At 36.1% G+C, this 24,746-nt stretch overlaps 2 protein-coding genes across 18 annotated transcripts in view; one reads left to right on the top strand and one right to left on the bottom strand.

Annotated features, from left to right (window-relative positions):
- Nucleotides 1–24,746, top strand: part of LOC134736030 (BEN domain-containing protein 2-like) — an 816,235-nt gene that overhangs the window by 269,601 nt on the left and 521,888 nt on the right. The window lies entirely within an intron of this gene.
- Nucleotides 1–24,746, bottom strand: part of GRIA4 (glutamate ionotropic receptor AMPA type subunit 4) — a 380,575-nt gene that overhangs the window by 285,628 nt on the left and 70,201 nt on the right. The window lies entirely within an intron of this gene.

The following is a 24,746-nucleotide window of genomic DNA, read 5'->3' as shown; positions in this document are numbered from 1 at the left end:
GAAAAACTTTCAAACTTAACCAGAATGGGGAATAAGCCTCATCAAAATTGGAGAGAGGTTTCACCAAGTATAGAGGCAAGAACAAGCATAAGTTCCCAGGTAACTCAGAATGATTGACATTCAAAGGAATAGGGATGGTTGAGAAGCTGGTGAGTGAGGCATAAATGTTCATGGATAGCCTTTCATGACACCTGAAGAATTTGACTTCATATCAATGAGAAAGAAAAGTCAACATAGATTTGGAGTTTTGAAGGCAATCTTGTTTACTGTGAGGTGAATGCACTGGAGAGGAACAAAGCCAGAGGCAGGACAACCAGTGAAAAGGGAATGCATTCATCCACATAAGAGTTGACGGTGGCTTGAACTCATTTAATGTTAGTGGGAATTAAAAGAAGAGGAGTTTCAAAGTAGACCTGACTTGGCATTTCAAATGCGTGGATTTGAAGGCTGAAAAAGAGAGGAGTTAAAGATAATATCCCAATTGCTGGCCTGAGCGTCTGGGTAAATGGAAGCTATCATCAGTATATAGACATCTGCTGACAAATAAGGGAAAGGAAAAAAAGATGCAATGCAGGATTAGATAGATTCATTGAAAGTTTGCCAGCCTCTGCCTAATTGTCACATGGGATTTGAGCACTTTTGTTGTCAGTGAGGCTTAAATATGGAGGAAAATAATTGGGCCACATGGGATTGGAACTACTAATAGGGATGATCTACTCGGGTTTAGCAATATGTGTCTGGCATCAGCTTGCAATTGCCAACACAATTGTTTCACTAATTAAAGAAGAGGAGAATGATATGGTAGGATTCTGGAAATATGTTCACCTATCTGAGGTTCAAGTGTTACACATAAATGAGCTGACTCATTCCCCTATTTCTGCAGTTACATAATTAATGCATCACATCAAGTCAATGGTTATCAAAAATGTTTCTGCAATATGAGTTTTGTCACCATCCCAGAGGGATGCTTAAGGTGGCACCTATGTGCACTCTTCATGTATTACCAGTGTCATATAATAAAATATCACATCTCTATGCTTTATTGGGCAGTATAAATATGTGTGGATTTACCATAGATATTTATTCAATTGAAAAATATTTATTGAGTGCCCCACTAGGATCTAGGCACTGTTCCAGGTGCTGAGAATACAACAGTGAATAAAACAGACAGTGTTCCTATTTTCATGGGGTTTTTAGTAGTTGAAGACAGGTGATAAACAAGTAAGTATGCCAGATGGTGATAAATGTTATGAAGAATAATAAAGCCGGGTAAGGGGAAAGGGATGTGTGGGTAGTAGTTGGATAAAAGAGTCGTGTAGTTACTACTTTAAGTAGGGTAGTTTAGGCAGACTCTTTGATAAGGTGATGTTTAAACTGAGTGAAGGGCTGAGGGACAGAGCCTCGTGCATGTCCATGGGATAAGTGTTCCATGCAGAGGAAATAAGTGTAGAACCTTTCAATTTCTGTGCAAGATGTAGCAATAGAAACAAAGATAAATAAAACCATAGCCTTTAACCTCAAGGAACTTACACCTTAATACAGGAAATAAAAAAAAATAGAAAGTAGAGTGTGTCAAAATGAAGATAAAAGTTAATGACATTTCTTCTGGCAGAACGGACTGAGAAAGAAAATACTAATTAAGAACTAGAACAACAAATGACATCAATGTTGCAGCCGTCTCCAGTTGACAGAAGATTGACAATGCCTGAAGCTATGATCATGCTCCAATTTCAATGTGGTCACGTGATATGATCTTGTATAGGGAGTGCAGCTAGTGTCCTGAATAATTCTATCAATCTCACTCACAGGTTATCTTTGAAATCAAATAACAAGTTGGGAACATCCTACAAAAGGGTTCTAGGAAGCGGTTTGTGCTCTATTTGCAGCACATAGCACAGAGGAGGGAACAGGGACATGGTTGATCCTCAATAAATATTTTCTGAATGAATAGATAACTGAAAGAGAAAATAAATGCCTAGCATTTAAATGATATTCATGAAGATATAGCTTGTCAGTTTCAGCATTAGTAAAGAGTACAAAGGAAGACATGAGCACTTGGTGAAAAGTCTATAAACTGTTAAACAGGAAATAGTTGTAGGAAGTTAGGATAACTCCGCAGCACAGACCAGACTGACATGGCATATTCAGCAACTGGGTAGCTCTTTTGTGCAAAGACTTGGGGCTGACTTCCTATCTAAGTGGCTGCCCCTTAAATAGCAGCATGTTCTGCGACAAGCAGTTGCAGCTGCAAAACTAAGGAATCATCATGACATGTGCAGAGTGAAAAGTCCTGTCATTCCTAAATAGGTCTTTCAGCCACACCTGCATGTGGATCATAATTAGTGTCTAGTGTCATCAACAAATATGACAGATAACAATATGATGTGCTATATGCCATGAATAGGAGAGTGGAAGACAGAGTGCTATGTCCTCATTTCCAAGGTAATTATTTATGCACATTCTCTCTGGTGTTCTGATGGATTATATACAAGAAGTTTTCCTTGGTTTCACTGGAATTTACTTGAGGCCAGAATTACTTCTACGTTGATTTGATTCCTTTCGTGTCTCATTGCAAAGCAGTTCATTGTTACCAGGGAAACAGATTCAACTCCGAGTGCCAATGAATAGCCCAGAGAATTATAATAAAATGGCCTCTGACTCCACCTGAGTGCCACTGAAACCGTATGACTACTATCTTAATTTGATACTTCCCTATGTGCATAAATAATTTCAGGGCAACCAAAAGATGCCATGTTTTTCATGAGGTTTATACAAAAACATAAGTCCTACTTTAGGCAGTATTATGATGCCTAAAACAATAATCTTGCACTATAATTACATTAATTATATGTCACATTAATACTTTTCCATTATAGACATTTAATATTAACATTAATGTATATGTAATGGTTCTGGAAGTCACTAAAAACCTCATTTGTTTGCACATAGTATCAATAACAATAAGTGAAAATAGCTAGTGAGTACAAAATCAGTGACATGGTAAGTAGAAACTTCTAAATGAATAGACTCTTTTTCCTTATTTCTAGCATGACATGCTAGTATATGTGAGAAATGCAGAGGAAGTGTCGTGTTTCAAATCATTGCCATCTCCATTACTGGGCTTTAACTTTGGGGAAAAAGAGGCGGGCGGATCACGAGGTCAGGAGATTGAGACGACGGTGAAACCCTGTCTCTACTAAAAATACAAAAAAATTAGCCGGGCGTGGTGGCGGGCGCCTGTAGTCCCAGCGACTGGGAGAGGCTGAGGCAGGAGAATGGCGTGAACCCAGGAGGCGGAGCTTGCAGTGAGCCGAGATTGTGCCACTGCACTCCAGCCTGGGCGACAGAGCGGGACTCCGTCTCAAAAAAAAAAAAAAGAAAATAAGAAAAGACACTTAAAGGTGGTTCTTAACCTGTGTTGGAAAAAAGCATGCCTTTGAAAAGCTGGTGAAAGTCATAGGCTGTCTCTCTTTCACTCCAGAGAAAGGCCCAAATGCACATATGAGTATATGTACCCATTTTGCCTACAATTTTAGGACTCTCATGACTCATACAAGAAAATGACATATTGGCATAAAAGATCCAATTCACAATTTGTGCTCATTTCACAATTGCACCACCCCTCCCCCAACTCTTAAACACAATTCTTGGCACACAGTGGAACCAAATAAATCTATCTTAATTAAATGGGTGAATGAGTGGATGTATGAAGGAGCACAAGGGCTTGGCTTCCAAACAATTCAGGTCTTCTTGTTAGGGAGCATCTAAGGTAGAGAGCATTCTGCAGAGGTTTGCAAAGCACACCTGTGCCTTCTTTGCAAAGCAAATTTGCACATTCTTCTCTTCTAAATCACATGCTTCCTCCCCATCTTTCACAGTCATGTCCTTCCACCTTTGCCCCACCTTTTAGCGGAGTCAGGCTCTTTTCAGGCTTATTTTAGCTTAGGGTTTTTTAACCTCTTTTTATCAAATGAATCATGAGAGTCCTAAAGTTGTAGGCAAAATTGGCATATATACATGTACATGCATTTGGTCTTTTTTCTGGAGAAAAAGAGAGAGCGAGCCTCTAGCTTTCATCAGCTCTTCAAAGGCATGCTGTTTTCCAATACAGGTGAAGAACTACCATTAAGTGCCCTTTCTCATACCACCAAAACAGTCACACTCTGTGTTCCATTTAAGTGCTTGTTTTCCTTTTGTTCTATAATAGAAAATAATAAAGTAACAAGTATGCTAGACAATACAAACAATAGCTATTTCAGAATATAAAATATATCAGAAAAACTCGGCTGGGTGCGGTGGGTTACATCTATAATTCCAGCACTTTGGGAGGCCAAAGCAGGCAGATCACCTGAGGTCAGGAGTTCAAGACCAGCCTGGCCAACATGGTGAAACCCCATCTCTACTAAAAATACAAAAATTAGCTGGGGTGGTGGCACGTGCCTATAATCCCAGCTATTCGGGGGGCTGAGGCAGAAGAATTGCTTGAACCCAGGAGGCAGAGGTTGCAGTGAGCAGAGATCACACCACTGCACTCCAGCCTGGACGATTAGAGCAAAACTCTGTTTCAATTTAAAAAAAAAATCAGAAAGAAATATGTCAGGAAAAGTCTATTCTTATATCTCTTTGATATTGTATTTTGTGCAGAATAAAATAAGCCTTAAAAATCCTTTTCAGGTGCAAACATTTCAATTAATTAAATTTCAGTAAGAGATGAGAAATGGTATCTAGCAAATGATGGAGTGCTATTTATAGAGTGCTTATTCTATTTAATAGAATGCTTATTATTATTAAATTTTAAAAACCTTTAATAGACAACATTCACTTTGATACATACTGAATGCACTTAGGAAGCCCCCAAATATGATTTAATGACTATATATAACAACTTAATTTTATTTGCACACTTAAAATAAATGGTTTCATTAAATAAGTAAATATTTATTAAGGTTTTATTTTGTTGTTAGCCTCTCTGTTATACATTAGAATAGAGATAATGAGAATAAGACATCACCCTTGTCCTCAAAGTTAAAGCCCAGTAGTAGAGATGGGCAATGATGACACAGACTGAGAAGTTCTACTCTAAGGGCACACCTGGGCCACTGTGTGAGCCAAGGTCAAGTACGTAACATGCCTTTGGGGCTCAGGGGAAGCTTGAAAGAGGAAGTAACTTCTAAGTCTACCAGTTTGAGTGTACTGGACCCAAGGAAGATGAGGTGAACAGATATGGTGGGTGATCAATGAACCAGGTAGTGAGGGCAGCCAACATAAAAGTCCCAACATAAAAGAGAGGTTGATGCCTTCAGGAAATTAAAGATTTCTTCAGAAGAACTGAAATGCCAAAGAATTGAGTCTTTTATGTCATTGAAGTGCTTGTTTGCCTTCTTTTCAAAAGGGATGAGGACCTTTTACAGACTTTTTAACAAGGGGATAAAAATTGGATCCAAGAGAGACTAGAATACAATGGTATACAATATTTGACGTGTTTAGATGTCAATAGCTGAGAGAAATTAGTTTGAATACTCAGGCCTCTAGAGTTTGGCTTCCATAATCTTCAGGTTTAAGTAATGCCTCCTAGCCAAGAAGTAACCTTAAAAAAATAGCAACTAAATTCTCATCTCCTGTCAAAGAAGCAGACATTTAGCAAACAAAAATAAATATAACTATATAAAGAAAAAAGGACTTTAAGGCTGCGCTCCAAACGCAGTCAGAGATTGGTGCCTTGCAGGTTAGGAAAGAAATGTTGATTGACTGGAATTGTTTAGGAAAGGCTACCCTTTTCAAATCAAAGTAAGACTAATTGGAAAAGCAAGACAACCACCCCCCTACAAAACACACACATACACACACACACACACACACACGCATACACATGCATGCATACTCTCTCTCTCTCTCTCCAAGATGAAAAGCATAAGTAGCTCAACAAGATAAGGACAGAAGGCCCAGGCCATGGGCCTGGCCATGTGATAGTGTGCCTGGCTGACACCAGCACCACAGGGAAAAGAATCAGCTGGGAAGAGATGGAAGATATAAAAGCTCTGTAATAGGACCTCTCAAACACAAACCAAAATAGATAAAAACCAACAAACCTGAGAGGCCAAGTATAGTGTTCTGCAGGGCTAAAACACAAGTTGAGAATACATATTTAATTTTTTCCCCAAAGATTTTAAGTTCAAATTAAGCAAAGAGACAGTGGTTTGGCATGTAAAAGATGAATTGGGGTCTGCATAGCAGAATAGGAGAAAAAGTGTGAATTAAAATACGATCTTGGGTTCAGACTTCCTACTGAACTAGCTATGTATCCTTGCACATGTTGCTTTGCTAACTTGAGTCCCCAGATTCCATATCTGTTTAGATTTTTGTGACCAATTAAGTGGTCAGTCAATGGTAGCTGTTACGACTATTGCTATTAATAAAAATAAGTAAAATCCTATATTGCCTAAAATGCCTCTAATATGGTAGCCATTTGAAATGTGGCTAGTGTAATTAAAGAACTAAATTTTAAATTTTATTTAACTTTAGTTAAATTTAAAATCCTTGATATTTAGTTATTAGAAAGCTTTATGAAAACATATGAGAAAACATTCTAAAAAACATTTATGTTTGGAACCACGTAAATATATGAATCAAATTTTTCAAGAGTAAATTTTAGGAACTTTAAATATAGATGAAATATTTCCAATGTAAAATTGACATCCGAATTAAGATGCACAGTAAGTGTAAAATAAACATCAGATTTTGAAGATTTTAAATAATGTATTAATAAAATAATAATGTTTATGTTGATTATATGTTAAAATGATAATATCATAGGTTGAAATAATAATATTGGTTTAAATAAAACATTTTTAAAATAATTTAACTTGTGGCCGGGAGCACTGATTCATGCCTGTAATCCCAGCACTTTGGGAGGCCGAGGTGGGTGGATCACAAGGTCAAGAGATCAAGACCAACCTGGCCAACATGGTGAAATCCCTCTCTACTAAAAATACAAAAATTAGCTGGGCATGGTGGCATGCGCCTGTTGTCCAAGCTACTCAGGAGGCTGAGGCAGGAGAATCGCTTGAACCCTAGAGGCAGAGGTTGCAGTGAGCCGAGATCGCACCACTGCACTCCAGCCTGAGTGAGAGAGTGAGACTCCACCTAAAAAAAAAAAAAAAAATTAGCTTGTTTCTTCTTAAAAATGCATTACTAGAAAATATAATGCTCATTCTATTGGACAGGGCTAGTTTACCGATTCAAAACAAGTATCTTTATTGGAAGTTACTGGTGGTTTGTGCAAAATAAGTAATTCTCCAATGTGGCAGAATTAAAAATAATTACCATTTATTAAGTCCCTACGGTGCTGTAAATCATGAATTTGCAAAATTCTTTAAAGACCAGATAGCAAACATTTTAGGCTTTTTGAGTCATACAATCATAACTACTCAACTGTCTTTGTAATTAAGAGTAGCCATAGAATGAGCCTGGCTATGTTCCGATAAAACTATAAAAACAAGTGAAAGGCTGGATTTGGTTCATGGGTTGTGATTTTCTGATCTCTGTGCTGTAGATATTTCTCAAGACATATTTCACACAGTATTTCTAATCCCAACTGTGTTGTCAAATAGAGCCTATTATCCATATTTAGGAAGGAAGGAAAGAAATATGAAATACTTGCGCTCTGTTAGCGTTTACAATGATCAAAAATGTAAACCAGCAATTATAAAGCAAGAGGGTAATAACATGCTAAAAAGAACTGCCCTGTGTAAATATGCAGGAAAAAAAATGCCAGATTCTTACTCTGGCCATCAGTAAGATCCTGCATCTCTCTAGAATATTTACATTTCCTTTTTTAAAGTCTTGAGTTAAAAAAAAAAAAAAGATTGCTCTACATCAATCATTGGGAAGGTTTGCTGTATTTTCACAATCGAAACCACTGCTCAAGATTTTTAAAAAATTACTCATTTTCAGAAATCCATAATCTCATACAAGTTTTTCTTTCCTCTTGGCCAGATGTCTTCTGCTAGTTTGCTGGTAAAACTGCATATTGAACAGATGCAGGAGTGGAGTGATAGATAAGAACTATTTCATAACATGCAAAATTAGTTGAGTTTGCAAGAGAGTAAATAGCAAACTTTATTAGTCATGTTTTTAGTCTAATTTCTTTTTTATTAATGATGGCTTGATTTGACCATGGCCCTTTGTTTTATTTGTTTATGACGTTTAAGAACTGGCTGCTTAAAATATAAAGAATAACAACCTATTAATAACATAAAGTGGTGCAAAGATAACTGAAGCTTTCAATGACCTCAGCGAAATCTGAGGCAGATATGATCAAGCTCTTTAATAGCAGAATATGATGACTTCAGAGTCTAGCGTCTGTTTTTTCTTTTTGAGAAGCACAATGTATGCCAAAATGTCATAATTTTATTTTGCATGCTTCACGTCCATTTATATTTCAGTAATGCACAAAATGGCATTATTTAACTGAAGTAAAGTACACTATGAGTTAGTGTAGTAATCTATATTAAATTATTTGCATTACTTCATAAATAAAAAATTACCCAGTTTATATGTTACAGATGAGATCACTGTATTTTTGCCTGATTGCAATTCACGCACTGACTTGCGAATGCAAGTTCTCCTCTTTCACAATTCCATATCCCTAGAATTTGACTTTTAAAGTTGAAATAATGAGTTACCAAAAAGTTATATAAAAGCATAATTAGACAAATGGCTATTTTCAACTTAGCAGTTAAATAAGTATGGTGTGCTATCCTTTTGATGTGTCAAGGGGAACATCTTAAGATGGATTTTTCCAGGTTGATCTTATGACTTACTTTTGAAAATGGTGCTCCTCTCCAGTAACAGGAATGAAGCTACAGAAGTGTAAAGCAATAGCATATGTTCCAGTGATATTTAACATGTCCCAGTTCATATCACATATCTCCAATAGCACTGGTTTTCTTGAGAGTAGAGGCCCCACTGAAATGTAAGCATGCTAAATAATAATGTTTGCTATGGTGTCTTAGACCCAGAAATCACTCGTTTAATGGCAACTTTCTTTCTTTTTTTTTTTAAAAGAGGAAATGATTATATATGTAATGTGCCTAATGCAGATCTGACCCATGGGGGGTTCTTAATAAATGGGGACTATTATTCTATCTATCGTCATTGTTGTCATCACTGTCATCATCATCATTATCATCAATCCATCAAATTTTTATATCTCCTAAATTCTGTTACATCCTGGAGATGCATCTTTCAAATAGGTCAACACCATGGGATTCACTTGTTACTTAATTTGTGTTGATTTTACATGTTCTCTTTAATGTGTAGTTTTACAATATAGAGATATACATTTACATTTTTACTTTTTTTTTTTTTTTGAGACAGAGTTTTGCTCTTGTAGCCCAGGCTGGAGTGCGATGGCACCATCTCGGCTCACTGCAACCTCTGCCTCCTGGGTTCAAGCAACTCTCCTGCCTCAGCCTCGCAAGTAGCTGGAATTACAGGCGCCTGCCACCATGCCTGGCTAATTTTTGTATTTTTAGTGGAGACAGGGTTTCACCATGTTGGCCAGGATGGTCTCGATTTCTTGATCCCCTGATCCATCCACCTCAGCCTCCCGAAGTGCTGGGATTACAGGCATGAACCACCGCGCCTGGCCACATTTTTACTTTTTAACATGTGTTGGCATTTAAAATACACTTTAATTAAAAAATAACTTATTTACTCATCAAAATAATCCTATGAGGTAAGTACTATTGTTATCCTATTTTACAGATGGGGAAACTGAGGCATAGTTGTTTAGAGCTAATTTTTAACTAAGCCAAGCAAACTACTTATTATCCAGATATCTTTATAAAATTCAAATTTGATTTTCATGAGAAAATTGCTGCATATGGCTAAAGTGTACAAAGTAAACAGACTACATTTTCCTCTAAGAAACTTTTTTTCTGTGTTATTTTTATTTCTTCATTTTTGTTTCCTATATTTAAAAATCACTTTCTGGAAACAATTTTTTTTATTTTTATTGTTCAGTCTTGTCACTCTGAGCAAGCATGTATCAGTCTATCTAACTGGGTTGTTGTGACCTATGGAAATATGTGCCACAGGATCCTGGCTTTCTGCACTTGCTTCACTCAGGAAACAGTTATTTATATTAAAGAAAAGTTACATAATCAGTTATTTTTATATTAGGGAATCGTAACAATGCTTCCTTCTCCACACCTGTTTGCACACACACAAGCCCACACACACACACCCTGTCTTAAAAGGCCAGTTCTAACTAATCTCCTTATAAGAGAATGGCCAGACCTCAGGATCCAAAGAAAAACTGGGCCTTCCTATTTTAAAGATGAGGAAATGAAAACTGAGTTTAAAAGACACATATTCATTCAGAGGACGAAGAAGAAAAAGGTTGGCCAATTAACTCATGGAGTTTAAATATTTATTCTTGAAGTTGATTATGATTCTTTAATAACTTTGCCTTTATTAAAAGTGAGCAGAATCTGAAATGTGAATTTAAAAAAAAAATCTCTGGAAAAGGTCACATAGATCAATCTACATCCTTGGCAGGAAAATGACTACCCAGCATGGGTAGGTGAATGTTCTCTTAAAGTTCTGAGAGCATGCTCATATCTTTTTATTTCAGATGTTTACATATTTCTGTTATTTGAACATCTTCATCACAGACGTAAGCATATTGTTAAGTAAGCTTTATGTGCATTCCTAATTTCTTCATTTGGAATGTTTGCTTCAGGAATATCTTTTCTATGTCAACAGCCCCATTCAGACCCTCTCTCCCCCTCTTGTTAAGAGTACTATACCCCTATCAGAGTTGGCTAATTTCTACTAGGATATAAGTGACTGATTACTAATTAAAATGTTAAGCCATACACAGCAAATTTAAACACATACACCTTGAAGACTATTCAAATATTAAATTTGTCCAAACACTATGAATTCCTTAAAGAAAACAAAAATGAGTAGCTTGTGTGAGCAAGTGAATTTGAGCCAGGTTAAGGAAATAATGGAAATTATTAAACATAAGGGAAAGGTAAGAGTAAACTTGCTAAAGGCAGAAGCAGTGGGAGTTGCCATGGAAATCAAGGAATTCTCCCTTTCCAATAAGTCAGAAAAGTTATAGCATCAAGAAGGGGGAAGGCATTGCATTTCTTCTCACTCTCTCAATCTTTCTGTCTATGACGCTGAAGAAAAAAAAGATGTAAGTATAGGCACTAAGGGAAAATGAAATCAAATGATTCTTGGGTCCTGCCAGGACCAGCAGAAGGTGGTCCTAGATAAGGGAGTTAGCTAAGGTATAAGGATAAGCACTGATTAAAAACTTGTGGCCCAGAAGCTGCCAGCAGGAACTTGATGGTTTTTCAGTGGAGATGGACTAAGCTTCAAAGTAAGAAATAATCGTGCTTCCCAGTATCTGCTAGTCACAACCTCACAAAGCTCTGCACTGCAAAAGCCATTTGCTAGAGAAGCTGGACTCTGAACCACAAGGTTCTGGGTTGACTGCACCAGAGGGATTGTATTACATGGCTTGCAGATACTAAGGAAAAGGAGAGAGAATAAAATCAAATTAAAGCTATAACTACACCAGGAGTTTTAATCAGAAAGCTAAATGTCCTGTTCAGTGTTTTTGAAATCATTGTTCCTCATATATATATATATATATGAGAGAGAGAGAGTGAGAGAGAAAGAGAGAGAGAGAGAGAGAGAGAGAATATTTGAGATGGATGTAAACCTAGGAGGGCTACCCAGTTTCTTCATATAGCCACAGTGTTTTGTTCTCTACTTAGGTCTATATATGAAGTTATACTTGAATCATGATTAAAAATTTCATTTATTTAAAAACAAAGTCATCTATTTGTGTTGATGGAAATGAAGAGAAAGTGAAGATAAATAAAATTGATAATCATGACTTTATAAACATATCTAGAAACTTTAAGGATCGGTTACATTCCAATGCATTTTAGAGATAAAATGATGTGTTATAGTGACACTGAGCATCTGTGATTGAGAAAATCTTAGTGTGTCAAGTGTTTTCTGCCTAGCTCTGAGCCCTCTCAATACTAAGAGCCCCGCATCTGCACTGGTATGTCTCACTTGCAACATGGCTATGCCTGACCCATCATCATAATTCTGAGAACTATGTCACTGTCCAAGATGCTTTATATCTATAGACAGCACTGTCATCCTCCAGAGAGGAAAACTTAGTTCTTCAATTGCTAACTATCTTATATCTGATAAATCGCCAAGTGCTGATGTGTCCAAGGTCTACAAATATCTGAAGACCCAAATATAATTTCACCTTCTTCACAGAGTCTTCCTAGTCTCTTACCCAGGAGAAGCCCCTTCAGCATCTGTCTCTTTCAAGTAATACATCACTTTCTGCCTTCTATATAGCATACCTGCAGTAGAATCTGGCACATAGGAGCACTGGGCAATTTAATAATAATAATAAACATTGATGTACACTTGTTATCCTCCTAGCTACACTCTAAGATCACTGGGGGCCAAATCTAGGTCTTTTTCAGATATATATTTCTTAGCGCTTTACATGTCCATAACAGGAGAGCAACTAATGTATTAATTCTTATAGACTGACTTCTCACATGGTTTCTCAAGTTCTTCTTTCTTACCTAGGAAATACCATTCTAGAGATCAGTCTTTGGAGATAATTTATAACTAATTCCTCAAAAGCAATTGCAACAAAAACAAAAATTGGCAAGTGGGACCTAACTTAACTAAAGAGCTTCTGCACAGCAAAAGAAACTATCAACAGAGTAAACGGTCAACCTACAAAATGTGAAAAAAATTTTCTAACTAAGCATGCAACAAAGATCTAATAACCAGAATTTATAAGGAACTTCAACAAATCAATAAACAACAAACAAATAACTCCATTAAAACATCGGCAAAATACATGAACAGACACTTCTCAAAAGATGACATAATGGCAGCCAACAAACATGAAAAAATGTTACACATTCACTAATCATCAGAGAAATACAAATCAAAACTACAGTGAGATACCATCCCACACCAGTCACAATGGCTATTACTAAAAATTCAAAAAACAACAGAGGCTGATGAGGCTACACAGAGAAGGAAATGCTTATACACTGTTGGAGGGAATGTAAATTAGTTCAGTCACCGTGGAGAGCAATTTGGAGATTTCTCAAAAAACTTAAAACAAAACTACCATTAGACTTAGCAATTTCATTGCTGGGTATATATCCAAAAGAAAACAAATTGTTCTACCAAAAAAACACATGCACTTACATGATTATTGCAGCTCTATTCACAATAGCAAAGACATGCAGTCAACCTACTTGCCCATCAAGGGTGGACTACATAAAGAAAATGTGGTACCTATACAGCATGGAATACTACACAGTCATAAAAAAGCATGAAATAATGTCTTTTGCAGCAACATAGATGCAGCTGGAAGCCACTAGCCTAAGTGAATTAACACAGGAACAGGAAACCAAAAACCACTTGTTTTGACTTATAACTAGGAGCTAAATCTTTACAATGAAAGTTAGTAAAACAGGGTAATTTTTAAAAACTCACTTTCTGGGTACTCAGAAAAATAAAGATGGCAACAGTAAACACTGAGGACTACTAGAGGAGGGAGAGATGGAGGGAGACAAGGACTGGAAAACTAACTGTTGGGTACTGTGCTCAGTACCTGGGCAACATGCTTATTCATACCCTAAACTTCAGGATCACAAAATATTTCCAAGTAACAAACATGCATATGTACCTCCTGAATCTAAAATAAAAGTTGAAAAAAAGAAGCTCTTTTGCCATCATCTTTATCCTGGCCTTTATTGCATTCCTCTATAGTAGCTTCAATTTCATTTCTTAGTATTGAGTGTCTTCCACCCAGTTCTCCAACATCCGCATCCTTGCTTTATTCTTTTTTTTAATGTGACTTTTCTGACTTAAAAAATGTTTATTGTTTTATTATTGTGTACTAGATTTCAAATGTATTCACTTAATTTTAAGGATGTTTGCCATCAGGCTACTGTTGACTTTTTGATTGATGCCTCTATTTTCTTGCACAAGTAATCCACACCAGGTTCATGTTTCTCCTATAACCCTGCTAATATACTCTGCGTTTTTCCATCTTCTTATATTTGTCAGTGCTTTCTCTTCTCATAAAATGTCCTCCATCCTACTTCCATTCTGTATCCAAACTAATTCACCTTGAAACTTTTCTGATCATATATAAATAATAAATTTTCACACATCTTCTCCCCTTTATATAATTAAAGTAATTAGTATCAAACATGTATCTTATTAATCTTTATATACCTCACAGTTACTAGCGCTCTTTTACTAGATTGAATTACATGAAAGTGCTGACATTTGAGAGTTCTGACCCTTAAAATGGAAATTCCACATAATCTAACATAATAATTTGATGCTGTCACAGAGCCAGTTTGGCAGTGATTTCAAGCCAGGCTCAAAATCTGGTAAATGTGGACATGAAATCACTTAAAGTTTGTATTTTATTTTGAAAATTAGAGCTCTGGCTGAGAATCTAAATTTGATGAAGTGTCATCCATTTCTGAACAGACATAGGCTGCAGCTGGTGAGCATATATCAGCCTTCTAAGTGTGTCCTAAGGAGTCTCGTTTTTAACTTCTTTCCTTCCTTCCTTCCTTCCCTCCTTCCTTCCTTCTTTCCTTCCTTCCTTCCTTCCTTCCTTCCTTCCTTCCTCCCTCCCTCCCTCCCTTCCTTCCTTCCATCCTTCCTCCCTCCCTCCCTGCCTTCCTTCCTCCCTCCCTCCCTTCCTCCCTCCTTCCTTCTCTCCCTTCCTTCCTCCCTCCTTCCCTCCCTTCCTTCCCTCCCTTCCTTCCTCCCTCCTTCCCTCCCTTCCTCCCTCCCTCCCTCCCTCCTTTCCTTTCCTTCCTTCCTTCCTTCCTTCCTTCCTTCCTTCCTTCCTGCCTTCCTTCCTTCCTTCTTTCCTTCCTTCCCAAAGGAATCCAGGTGGTAAATAGATGAGCTATGTAATCATAAATACCACTACTTAGGCACACCAGGAATATTGTCCCTTTTTATCTAGAAGACCAGTAATATTACTTTTTTTTTAACTGACAAGAGGAATCAATGCAAATAGTTATTCCAAATTCCAAATCATTACATAATTTATGAGAAATAATACATGGAACAAATGTTGTTAAGTAATCTTTACAATGAAAGTTAGTAAGACAGGGTAATTTTTAAAAACTCACTTTCATCATGAGATCATCAGTCAATGCACTGCTTTCTAGGGCATTAAAAATACTGATACGTCAATTTAAACAGTATTAACAATTCTAAAATGGTTAATTTTATTTCCAAAGTGTCTACCTTTAGAATGGGTTTTATTTAAACCAAATTCTTTTTCTTCTCTTCCGAGATAAGACTGAGGAAGACTGATTTAAATACCTATATATTTAATATATAAAAATAAATATGGCCGGGCGCGGTGGCTCACACCTGTAATCCCAGCACTTTGGGAGGCCAAGGCAGGCGGATCACGAGGTCAGGAGATTGAGACCACGGTGAAACCCCGTCTCTACTAAAAATACAAAAAAAAATTAGCCAGGCGTGGTGGCGGGCGCCTGTAGTCCCAGCTACTCGGAGAGGCTGAGGCAGGAGAATGGCGTGAGCCCGGGAGGCGGAGCTTGCAGTGAGCCGAGATCGCACCACTGCACTCTGGCCTGGGTGACAGCGAGTCTCCGTCTCAAAAAATAAATAAATAAATAAATAAATAAATAAATATAAAATACAAATATAATATAAAAATATATTTATATTATAATATGTAGTCAATAAATACAGGTAAATATATATGTATATATGTATATGTATATATGTGTATGTATATGTACATGTATATGTATATATACCTGTATATATATGTGTGTGTATATATATATTTGCCTTATTTTTACTCAGAAGAGAAAACCACCTAAGATGTGTTTGTTTTGTTTTAGTGTGGTCACTCTAAGTCCACATAATCTCATCCAACTTTATTTTAGCAATTGAAATGAAATCAAACTCATTCATCTAAACAAATGCCTGCATACAGAACATTGGAATTACATGCAGTTGTTACTGATACCTGGTGGAAACATGAAAAAATGGTGTTATTTCTGTGTTTTCCATCTGTTTAATGTCGTTGATAACATTTGTAAGATAAGAACATCTTGAAGACAGAAACACGATCATACTTCTGATACTAGTCTTCCCCTGAAACATTCTGCTTGGCATTCCCTAAGTTTAAGAATATGCATTTGGCTGGGCGCAGTGGCTCACGCCTGTAATCCCAGCACTTTGGGAGGCCGAGGTGGGTGGCTCACCTGTGGCCGGAGGTTTGAGACCAGCCTAACCAACATGGAGAAACCTCGTCTCTACTAAAAATACAAAATTAGCCTGGCATGGTGGCTCATGCCTGTAATCCCAGCTACTCAGGAGGCTGAGGCGGGAAAATCTCTTGAACGCAGGAGGCGAAGGTTGCGGTGAGCCGACACGGCGCCATTGCACTCCAGCCTGGCAACAGAGACAGACTCCGTCTCCAAAAAAAAAAAAAAAAAAAAGCATTTATTTCTATTTTTTCTATTTCTTCTGTGTCTTCTACTTTACACATTTGATTCCATTAGGTCTTTAAAACTTCATTTTTCTCTGCTTTGCTTTTGTCATAAGGGTATTGTAGTGAACAACCTTGCATTGTTCAAAATTATGCTGAATACTCAAATAAATGTATTGAGTATTACTTGCTAAAGGAGATGATACTCAAGGCTTTTTTTTCTTAACATTGTAAACATTTTATTATCCACACCAGAGAAGTAGTAAAAAAGAGTAAATATTTCTACAAATAACAAATGAAATTAAATATTTTCATACAAAGACTATTTGATGAAAATCCTTCATAATTGCTTCATAAATTAAAACCTGAAGAATGTCTTGAAAAATGAGTTATACATTGTTTTTACACTGAAAAAAGCATTCCTTTAGTCTTCAGGAGTCTTGGTTAGGTTTAAGCTCAGCTCTAATTTTAATTAAATTTTCTATTATTATGTATTTTATAATAAAACATATTTTCATGTGCCAAAAGTACTAGGTATTTACTGCTTCAGATTAACTCTGCATATAAACACAGAAAATATTAATTAAGAATATTTATTAATATCATATTATCTAGAGGCATAATATACAAGGATATATTTGAAAATATAAAGTGCTATATAAATTTAAAGTATAGTTGTTATTAAACATAATTGCATTAAATACCTGAAAAAGTAACACACATTTTAATGTACACAGAGAAAAATGATGGATTTTTTTTTATTCCTTATACTCTATCTTAAATGTTTTAACTTTAGTTTAGCAAATTTATTTTTTAGAGTTCTAAAACTAGAAAAATCCAGGCTCACCATAATTATAAATGGGTTATGGATTTTAGAGGTACTATTAATATTAGAGGATAGTTTTTTATTCCCTTTGAGTAGCATGTATTTGACCTATCAAAAATAATGGATGGCTTAAGGGATATTTTTACCCAATGGAGGAAGGTTTTGTCATTGCTCACACCAGGAGTATACGTCATAGGTTCAAGTATATGGTTTTTGCTAAAGACAACTGCATCTTTGGTTCAGATCATTCATTACTGTAAAGGCAACTGTCATTTCTTAGAGATTAGTATTGAGGTTCCAAGTTCTGCTCTTCTTCAGATTGCAGTGTTGCTTAATTAATCACAAGAGCCAACTACCATCTGAACATTGGGTTAAAATAAGAGTGCGAGAAAAGAAAAATCTGAGCATGATTGCTTTTCGCGCACAGGGCTGGAGAGTGCCCACAACCGGAATTGTAAGTAGGAGCAGGGCTGACCATACTTCTATCTAAGAAATGAGTTGGTTGCTAGTTGCTCTAATCTCACTGTTAGTTTGTTAAACCATAAGTACTGCCTTCCAAATACAACAAAGGAACATGACTTGATCACACTTTTGAAAATTTGTCTTAAATCTATTCTGGTTTCTGTCATCATCTTTTCTTTAGATGAAAGAGTACAGCAATGATATATAAGAAAAACATTTAGAGGGAACAGTCGTGCATGTCTGTAGTCCCAGCTGCTTGGGAGGCTGAGGTGGAAGGATCACTTGAGCCCAGAATTCTGAGGCTGCAGTGCACTATAACTGTGCCTATCTACTGCACACTAGCCTAGGAAACATAGTGAGACCCCCCATCTCAGAAGTAAAATAAAATAAAGATATTAATTCAACATTACTTCAACACATTTTTGTTGAGTGTAAACTATATACTAGGCCAGCACTGTCTAGTAGAAATGTAATGTGAACCATATGTGAAATTTGAAATTTTCTAGTAGCCAAACAAGAAAACAGAAATCAATGAAATTGTTATTATTATTATTATTATATTAGACAGAGTCTAGCTCTGTTGCCCAGGCTGGAGTGCAGTTGTGTGATCTCTGCCCACTGCAGCCTGGCTCAAGTGATTCTCCTGCTTCAGCCTCCCGAGGAGCTGGGATTACAGGCGCCCACGACCATGCCTGGCTAATTTTTATATTTTTAGTAGAGATGGGGTTTCACCATGTTGACCAGGCTGGTTTTGAACTCCTGACCTCAAGTGATCTGCCAGCCTCAGCTTCCCAAAGTTTGGGATTACACGCGTAAGCCACTGCACCCAGCCTGTTTTTAATCAAATATTTTATTTAACTCAGTGTATCAAAAATATTTTCAATTCCATATGTAATCAATATAAAAATTACTAATGAGGCATTCAACAAGATTTTTTTCATACGAAGTCATGAAAATTTGGAGTGCACTTTACACTTATGGAACATCTCAATTCAGACTAGACACATTTCAAGTCCTCATTAATCACATGTAGCTACCATACTGGATAGTACAGTGATAGACACTGAGATTTAATCATGAACCAAAGCACTTGATCTTATGGAGCTTACATTTTAGAAATATAGATATTTGAATTTTGTGTGACATAATCATTCATGTTTTCTTAGAGGTTCTAATTGAAGCCACATTTCTTCATGACTTTTCTTAAGTGCCACTTCACAAATATAAAAAAGGAAATATCATGACTTCAGAAAACAGTAAACAAATTGAATTGTTTCATCCCCCATCTCTTTCCAGGTCTGTCCTCACATCCCTCAGTGGCTAAGAATCAGGACATGTCTTTGAAATCTCTAATTTTAGCAACAAGTGCATGCAAAACTATCGTTTTCTCCCACAGAATCTCTATTTGCTTTACAAAATAGTGTTTTCAACTACTTATTATCAAGTCAAATGAACTCCCCGAGGATCATACGCTCTCTCTTTACTCCATGATTTTCAGTAATTTCGGTCTCATTGGAGACTTCAGTAAAAGGAATGTGGCATTAGAAGTATACCAGTACTGTAAGGGTGGAGTTTGGATTCTAAGACTTTACAAACCTCTCTAGAGAGGGCTTCCCAGTCCACATGGAATTCACTGAGTCCAGAATGATTGGGATGATCTGTATGGAGGATGTTGTAATGTATGAGCAAAGTGGAGCACAAATGCCTCAGGGAAGATGTCTGCTTGCAAGGAGGTGAGTTACTTGTAATTGTGGCTTGTCATCTACCCTGAGATGGGTACTTGTAAAATAGGACAAGGTGATAGAAATCACTCCCCACAGTCTCATAGGGAAACAATACTTCCCGCCGGAAAATTAGCTGAGAAAGCTCACTGGGGAAGGGAGGAAGGTAAATACAGATCAGAATTTGAGTCATTCCTTAACCTCCATTTTGAGGATATATATATTTTTAAAAACACAGAAGTTCCAGGACCCCATTACAGACCACAGTCACGTTTGGAATCCCACACAGCATTGCTTCCAGTAAGGAACTCACTTCATAGCAAATAAAGTGTGCCAATTGGCCCATACACACAAAAAACACTAGTCTTAGTTATGTTCTTCACCATTCTCAAGCAGCTGGCTTCATAAAATGGTAAAAAGACCTTTTTTTGAAGATTCAGCTACAGTGCCAGCTATGAGGCATTAACCTTGCAGGTCTGGGGCGCTGGGCAAGGTTCTTCAAGAGGCTGTATATGCTCTGAATCAACATCCAATATATGGTACTATTCGTCTTATAGCCAGGATTTACGGGTCCAGGAACCAAGAGCTGGAAATGAGAGAAGCACCACTCACCATTACCCCTAGTGACCCACTAGCAAAATGTTTGTATCCTGTCCCCGTGTCCTTACAAGACTCTGCTGGCATAGAGGTCTTAGTTTCAAAAGGAGGGATGCATCTACCAGGTGACATAGCAATAATTCAACTAAACTAGATGTTAAGGCTACCACTTAGGCAATTTGGACTCCTCATGCTTCTAGGTCAACCGGCAAAGGAAGGAATTATTGTGCTGGCTAGGGTGATTGATCCTGATTACCAAGGAGAAATTTAACTGCTACTCCAAATGGAGGTAAGGAAGAGTAGGTCTAAAATACAGGTGATCCCTTAGAGCATCTCTTAGTATTACCATAACCTGTGTTTAAAGTCAGTGGGAGACTACAACATAATCCAGGCAGGATTCTGATGGCCCAAACCCTTCAGGAATAAAGGTTTAAGTCACCACACCAGATGAAAACTACAGCCAGCTGAGGTGCTTGCTGAGCTCAAAGGCAATGCACACTGTGTAGTGAAAGAAGGTTGTTATAAATACCAACTACAATTATGTCATGAGCAGTTCTTCCTTATTTTGTCATGAATATGTTCGTGTGTGTGTATATATATTTATATGAATACACTGTTCTTATTCTCTTGTCATATAAGACGCATTTGCTTTACATCAATATTTAAGTATTGTTACCTTTATATCACAGTATTTCATTGCAGTACATCAAGAACAGTAAATATCACCCAGGGACTTCGCATTCTCTTCTGGGATAAGGGTTGCTCAATTGTATGCAGAATAATTGTATTATGTTAAGCCAAAGTATGGCTTTGTTATTGCCTATATTTGGAGATTAAATATGGTTTAAGGAAATGCATGTGGATGCCAAGTTTTCATGTGGTGGACTCAGATAGTGAATTTTATGTGTCAACTTAACTGGGCCAAGATGCCCAGATATTTGGTCAAATATTATTGTGGCTATTTCTCTGAGGGTGTTTTGTGGATGAGATTAACATTTAAAAAGGTGGACTCTGCATAAAGGGGACTGTCCTCCATAATGTGGGTGGTTCTCATTCAATCAGCTGAAGATCTTAATAAAATAAAGACTGATATCCCCAAGCAAGAAGGGATTCTTTTAGAAGACTACCTTTGGACTTGAACTTCCACGTTGGCTTTTACCTTGGTCTGCAGCCCACCCTGCAGATTTTGGACTTGTTTTCCACTATAACTGTGTAAGCCAGATTTTTTTTTCTATATATACACATCCTATTGGTTCTATTTCTCTAGAGAACTCTAATACATCTACTAACTCAGGGTATTCTTAGTGGAATCTCCAAAACAACATTTTTATGTGTTTTTTAGGGCATTCTGACTCAGTTTGGGAACATTTTCAAGGGGAAAAATTAACTATAATCCTCCCCTCACTTATGACCACTTCATCCTGAAAAACCTCAGATATTTCACTCCAGAGTTAAACACTAGCTTTACTTTTTTATTTCTGCAACTAATATACTTTTACCTTAACGGTATTTGAGAAAATTATTCTGGAATAACTTATTCAGAGTTTCATCTACTCATAATTTCTTGATGTGCTTCACTACCATCAACTGAATGGCAATTTCAATGAGAAGCTTTTTTGGAAAAACACTCAGAAATTAATTTTGAAAGCTAAAATTTAGAGATAAATTTTGAAGGTTACACATAGAACCTATTCATGGAGAAACAGGTAATGAGGATTGCTTAAATAAGTGTAGAATACAAATTCAGTGCTGCCTACATGAAGTGTCAAAAAACGTATTGCATTCATGAAGTAACACTTATGAATAGAAAATTGAAATAGAAAAGCATTAGCTTCCCCAATTAAAAACAGAATTAAAGTGAATAAAACAAGTGAGAACAATTTTCAGCTATTACTCCCTCTTCAATCTTCTGAAATACTTGCTTACTAACAATGAAGATAATGGGTAAGGCGCATTATAGTTCTAAGTGAGAAGGAAAACATTGTAATCAATGCTGAAATAGATTTATCTTAAAGTATGGGCCTAATTGGGCCCCCACGTGAACTTTACGTACACTCATAGAGGACTTTCTTATTATTAGTGACCCAAATCTTGGCTTAAATATAACTTGCTCTCAGCTATGAAATACATATAGTACAATCTTTTTAAAAGTGCATACTTGAAAAAACCTTATAGTTGGGATCACCAAATTAAATAAAAATAGGTTGATTATCTATTGTTTTGTCTGACAAATATTTATCAAGTGTCTATTTCATGCAAGGAACTATGTGAAGCCTTAGTGATATATGGGGAGATAAGATGGACATGGTTTCTGCCCTCATGGAACTTATAGACAGACTTATGGGAAACACAGACAAACAAATATGCTTCACAATGCAACATGTCCAAGTTCATCATAATATACAGAGTCTCTGTGACCTGATCATTTTAAAATATCAACTTTGTTCATGCACATTAACCATACTAGCCTTCTGTGATTGCTCTTTCCTGAATCTAGAATTCCCTTTTTGTAAGATCTTGGCATGGCTAGTTGCTTATCCTCATTTAGATCCCAATTCAACTATTATCTTCTGTGTAGACTAAAATTTCTGCATGGCTGCGCTATTTTTAAGTTCAAAGGAAATACTAGGTATGAAAGATGAGGAGTTTGAGAGGTGGTGGGCTAAATTACATAAAAAAGTATAGTTGCGATATCTAGCGCTTTCTCAGATTCTGATTTAAGTTTGGCTTTTCTTTTTTGGTAAGAGATAGATGAATAAACTACTTCTTTGTTTGAATTTATTGATTCCTTTTGAAAAAAATTCTAGTTCTAATGCATTGCTTATTTCCCATTTTTGACATCTTAATTTGCTGATATTTTATTAGCTGATCATACAGATCATCAGAAATGTTTCCCAGTTCAGGAAAATTATAATGCTATCTCAATTATTTTTGCCCCATTAACCATTTGCTCAGTTAATTTTACAAGTATCAATAGTGCATTTCTTGACTGTGATTATCACTCTGACCTTCTCTTTAATTGACCAGAGGGCACAACAGAGTCACAGAGATTGTGCAAAAGTACTTTGTCTTTAAGTGTTTACAGCTTAATTATTGACTTTGCAACATTCCTAAAGATAAATAAAAATTTTTAAAAATGGATCACTTTGTTGTCACTCTTTTGAAAACAGTGAAAGCAATAATTTTATCTTAATTCTTTCCCTCATATTTATTTATTTGAAAATATTATATAGGGCTACTTTTGTACTTCATAAATTCTGTAGTCAGTGTAATTGAATTATGCAAATGGAATGCATGTTTTTCTTGTTAAAAACATGTGACTTATGCAGTCTATTGCACAAATCCTCTATCACATCTCCATGAAAACTTCTGTTAAAATATAAACTGGTAACACACACTTTTGAAGGTAACACAGACAGGATTATATACAGACTCAATAAATATCATTGAATTCAGTAACAAGAACTATTTCCCTTTTCTAGAGCTACCCAAAGTAAGTCACTTCCTTTTCTTCACTCATGGTTAACCTGTGCATGCTTCCATAATTGAATTCATTCTATTGAATTTTATTTTCACTATTGATTTTTAATTATACAAATATTACACTATCATATGAGAGAGAATGCTAGAGTTCACTTCTGTCACCACCAACATATCCGGTTCTTTTTACAAGTTACTGTTATCAGTTTATATATACATTTCCTGACTTCTTCTGATGGATTTGCATACATACAAACACATACCTTATAGATATAGTGATTCTTTTTTTATAATTTTTAACATACAAGGTATCAAATATGTTTTCCAAATCAGAATAAACTTTTTTCCTAGTCCTTCAAATGTTGCAGAGTACTAGAATGTATGAGTTCAAAATAGTTTTTTTAGTCATTACTGAAGGAAGGACATTTGATTTGTTCCTCTGTTTTCTCTAATACAAGCAATTCTGCAGTAAAATCCTGAAACTGCCTCCTGTGTACTTGGGCAAGTATTTTTCTAGAGTAGATGCCAACTGCTGGTTCCTGGAAAATATTCATACATATTTAATTACAATATTTGTTACCAAATATCTTTATAAATTTTCTATAGTAATTTATATATCCATAAGCAGTGTAAGCACTAATCTATTCCTTAGTTCCAATATTAAAGATACTTTATTACACACTACAATTAAAAAGTAACATTCTCTATTTTATTTATTAACATATCCCTTTTCCTAACATATTTTACAAGATTCATAGGAGTTCATTAAATACTTGTTGAATAAATTAATATATTTATAAATCTGAGAAGACTAACATGAAAGGATCGAAAACATTGTAGTTTCGCAAGTAGCTAATTATATCCTCGGAATTACTAACGCCAGACTAGGAACAAATGAAAGAACTCAAGACATCTGGAATGTGCCTACATTTCTCATTTTTAAACTGAGTAATTGAAGTAGTATAAATATCAGAATATGTAATTTAAGAGATTCCCATATTTGTCAAATATATGATCCCCAAATTTTAAAAAGTGTATTTGGATTCTGAAGTAATAAAAGCACTTGGTAAACCAT

Source organism: Symphalangus syndactylus, chromosome 3, assembly GCF_028878055.3.
Source record: "Symphalangus syndactylus isolate Jambi chromosome 3, NHGRI_mSymSyn1-v2.1_pri, whole genome shotgun sequence".
In the NCBI taxonomy this organism is placed as follows: domain Eukaryota; kingdom Metazoa; phylum Chordata; class Mammalia; order Primates; family Hylobatidae; genus Symphalangus; species Symphalangus syndactylus.
Note: the sequence above shows the minus strand (reverse complement) of the source record. Positions and strands in the feature narration are given on the sequence as shown.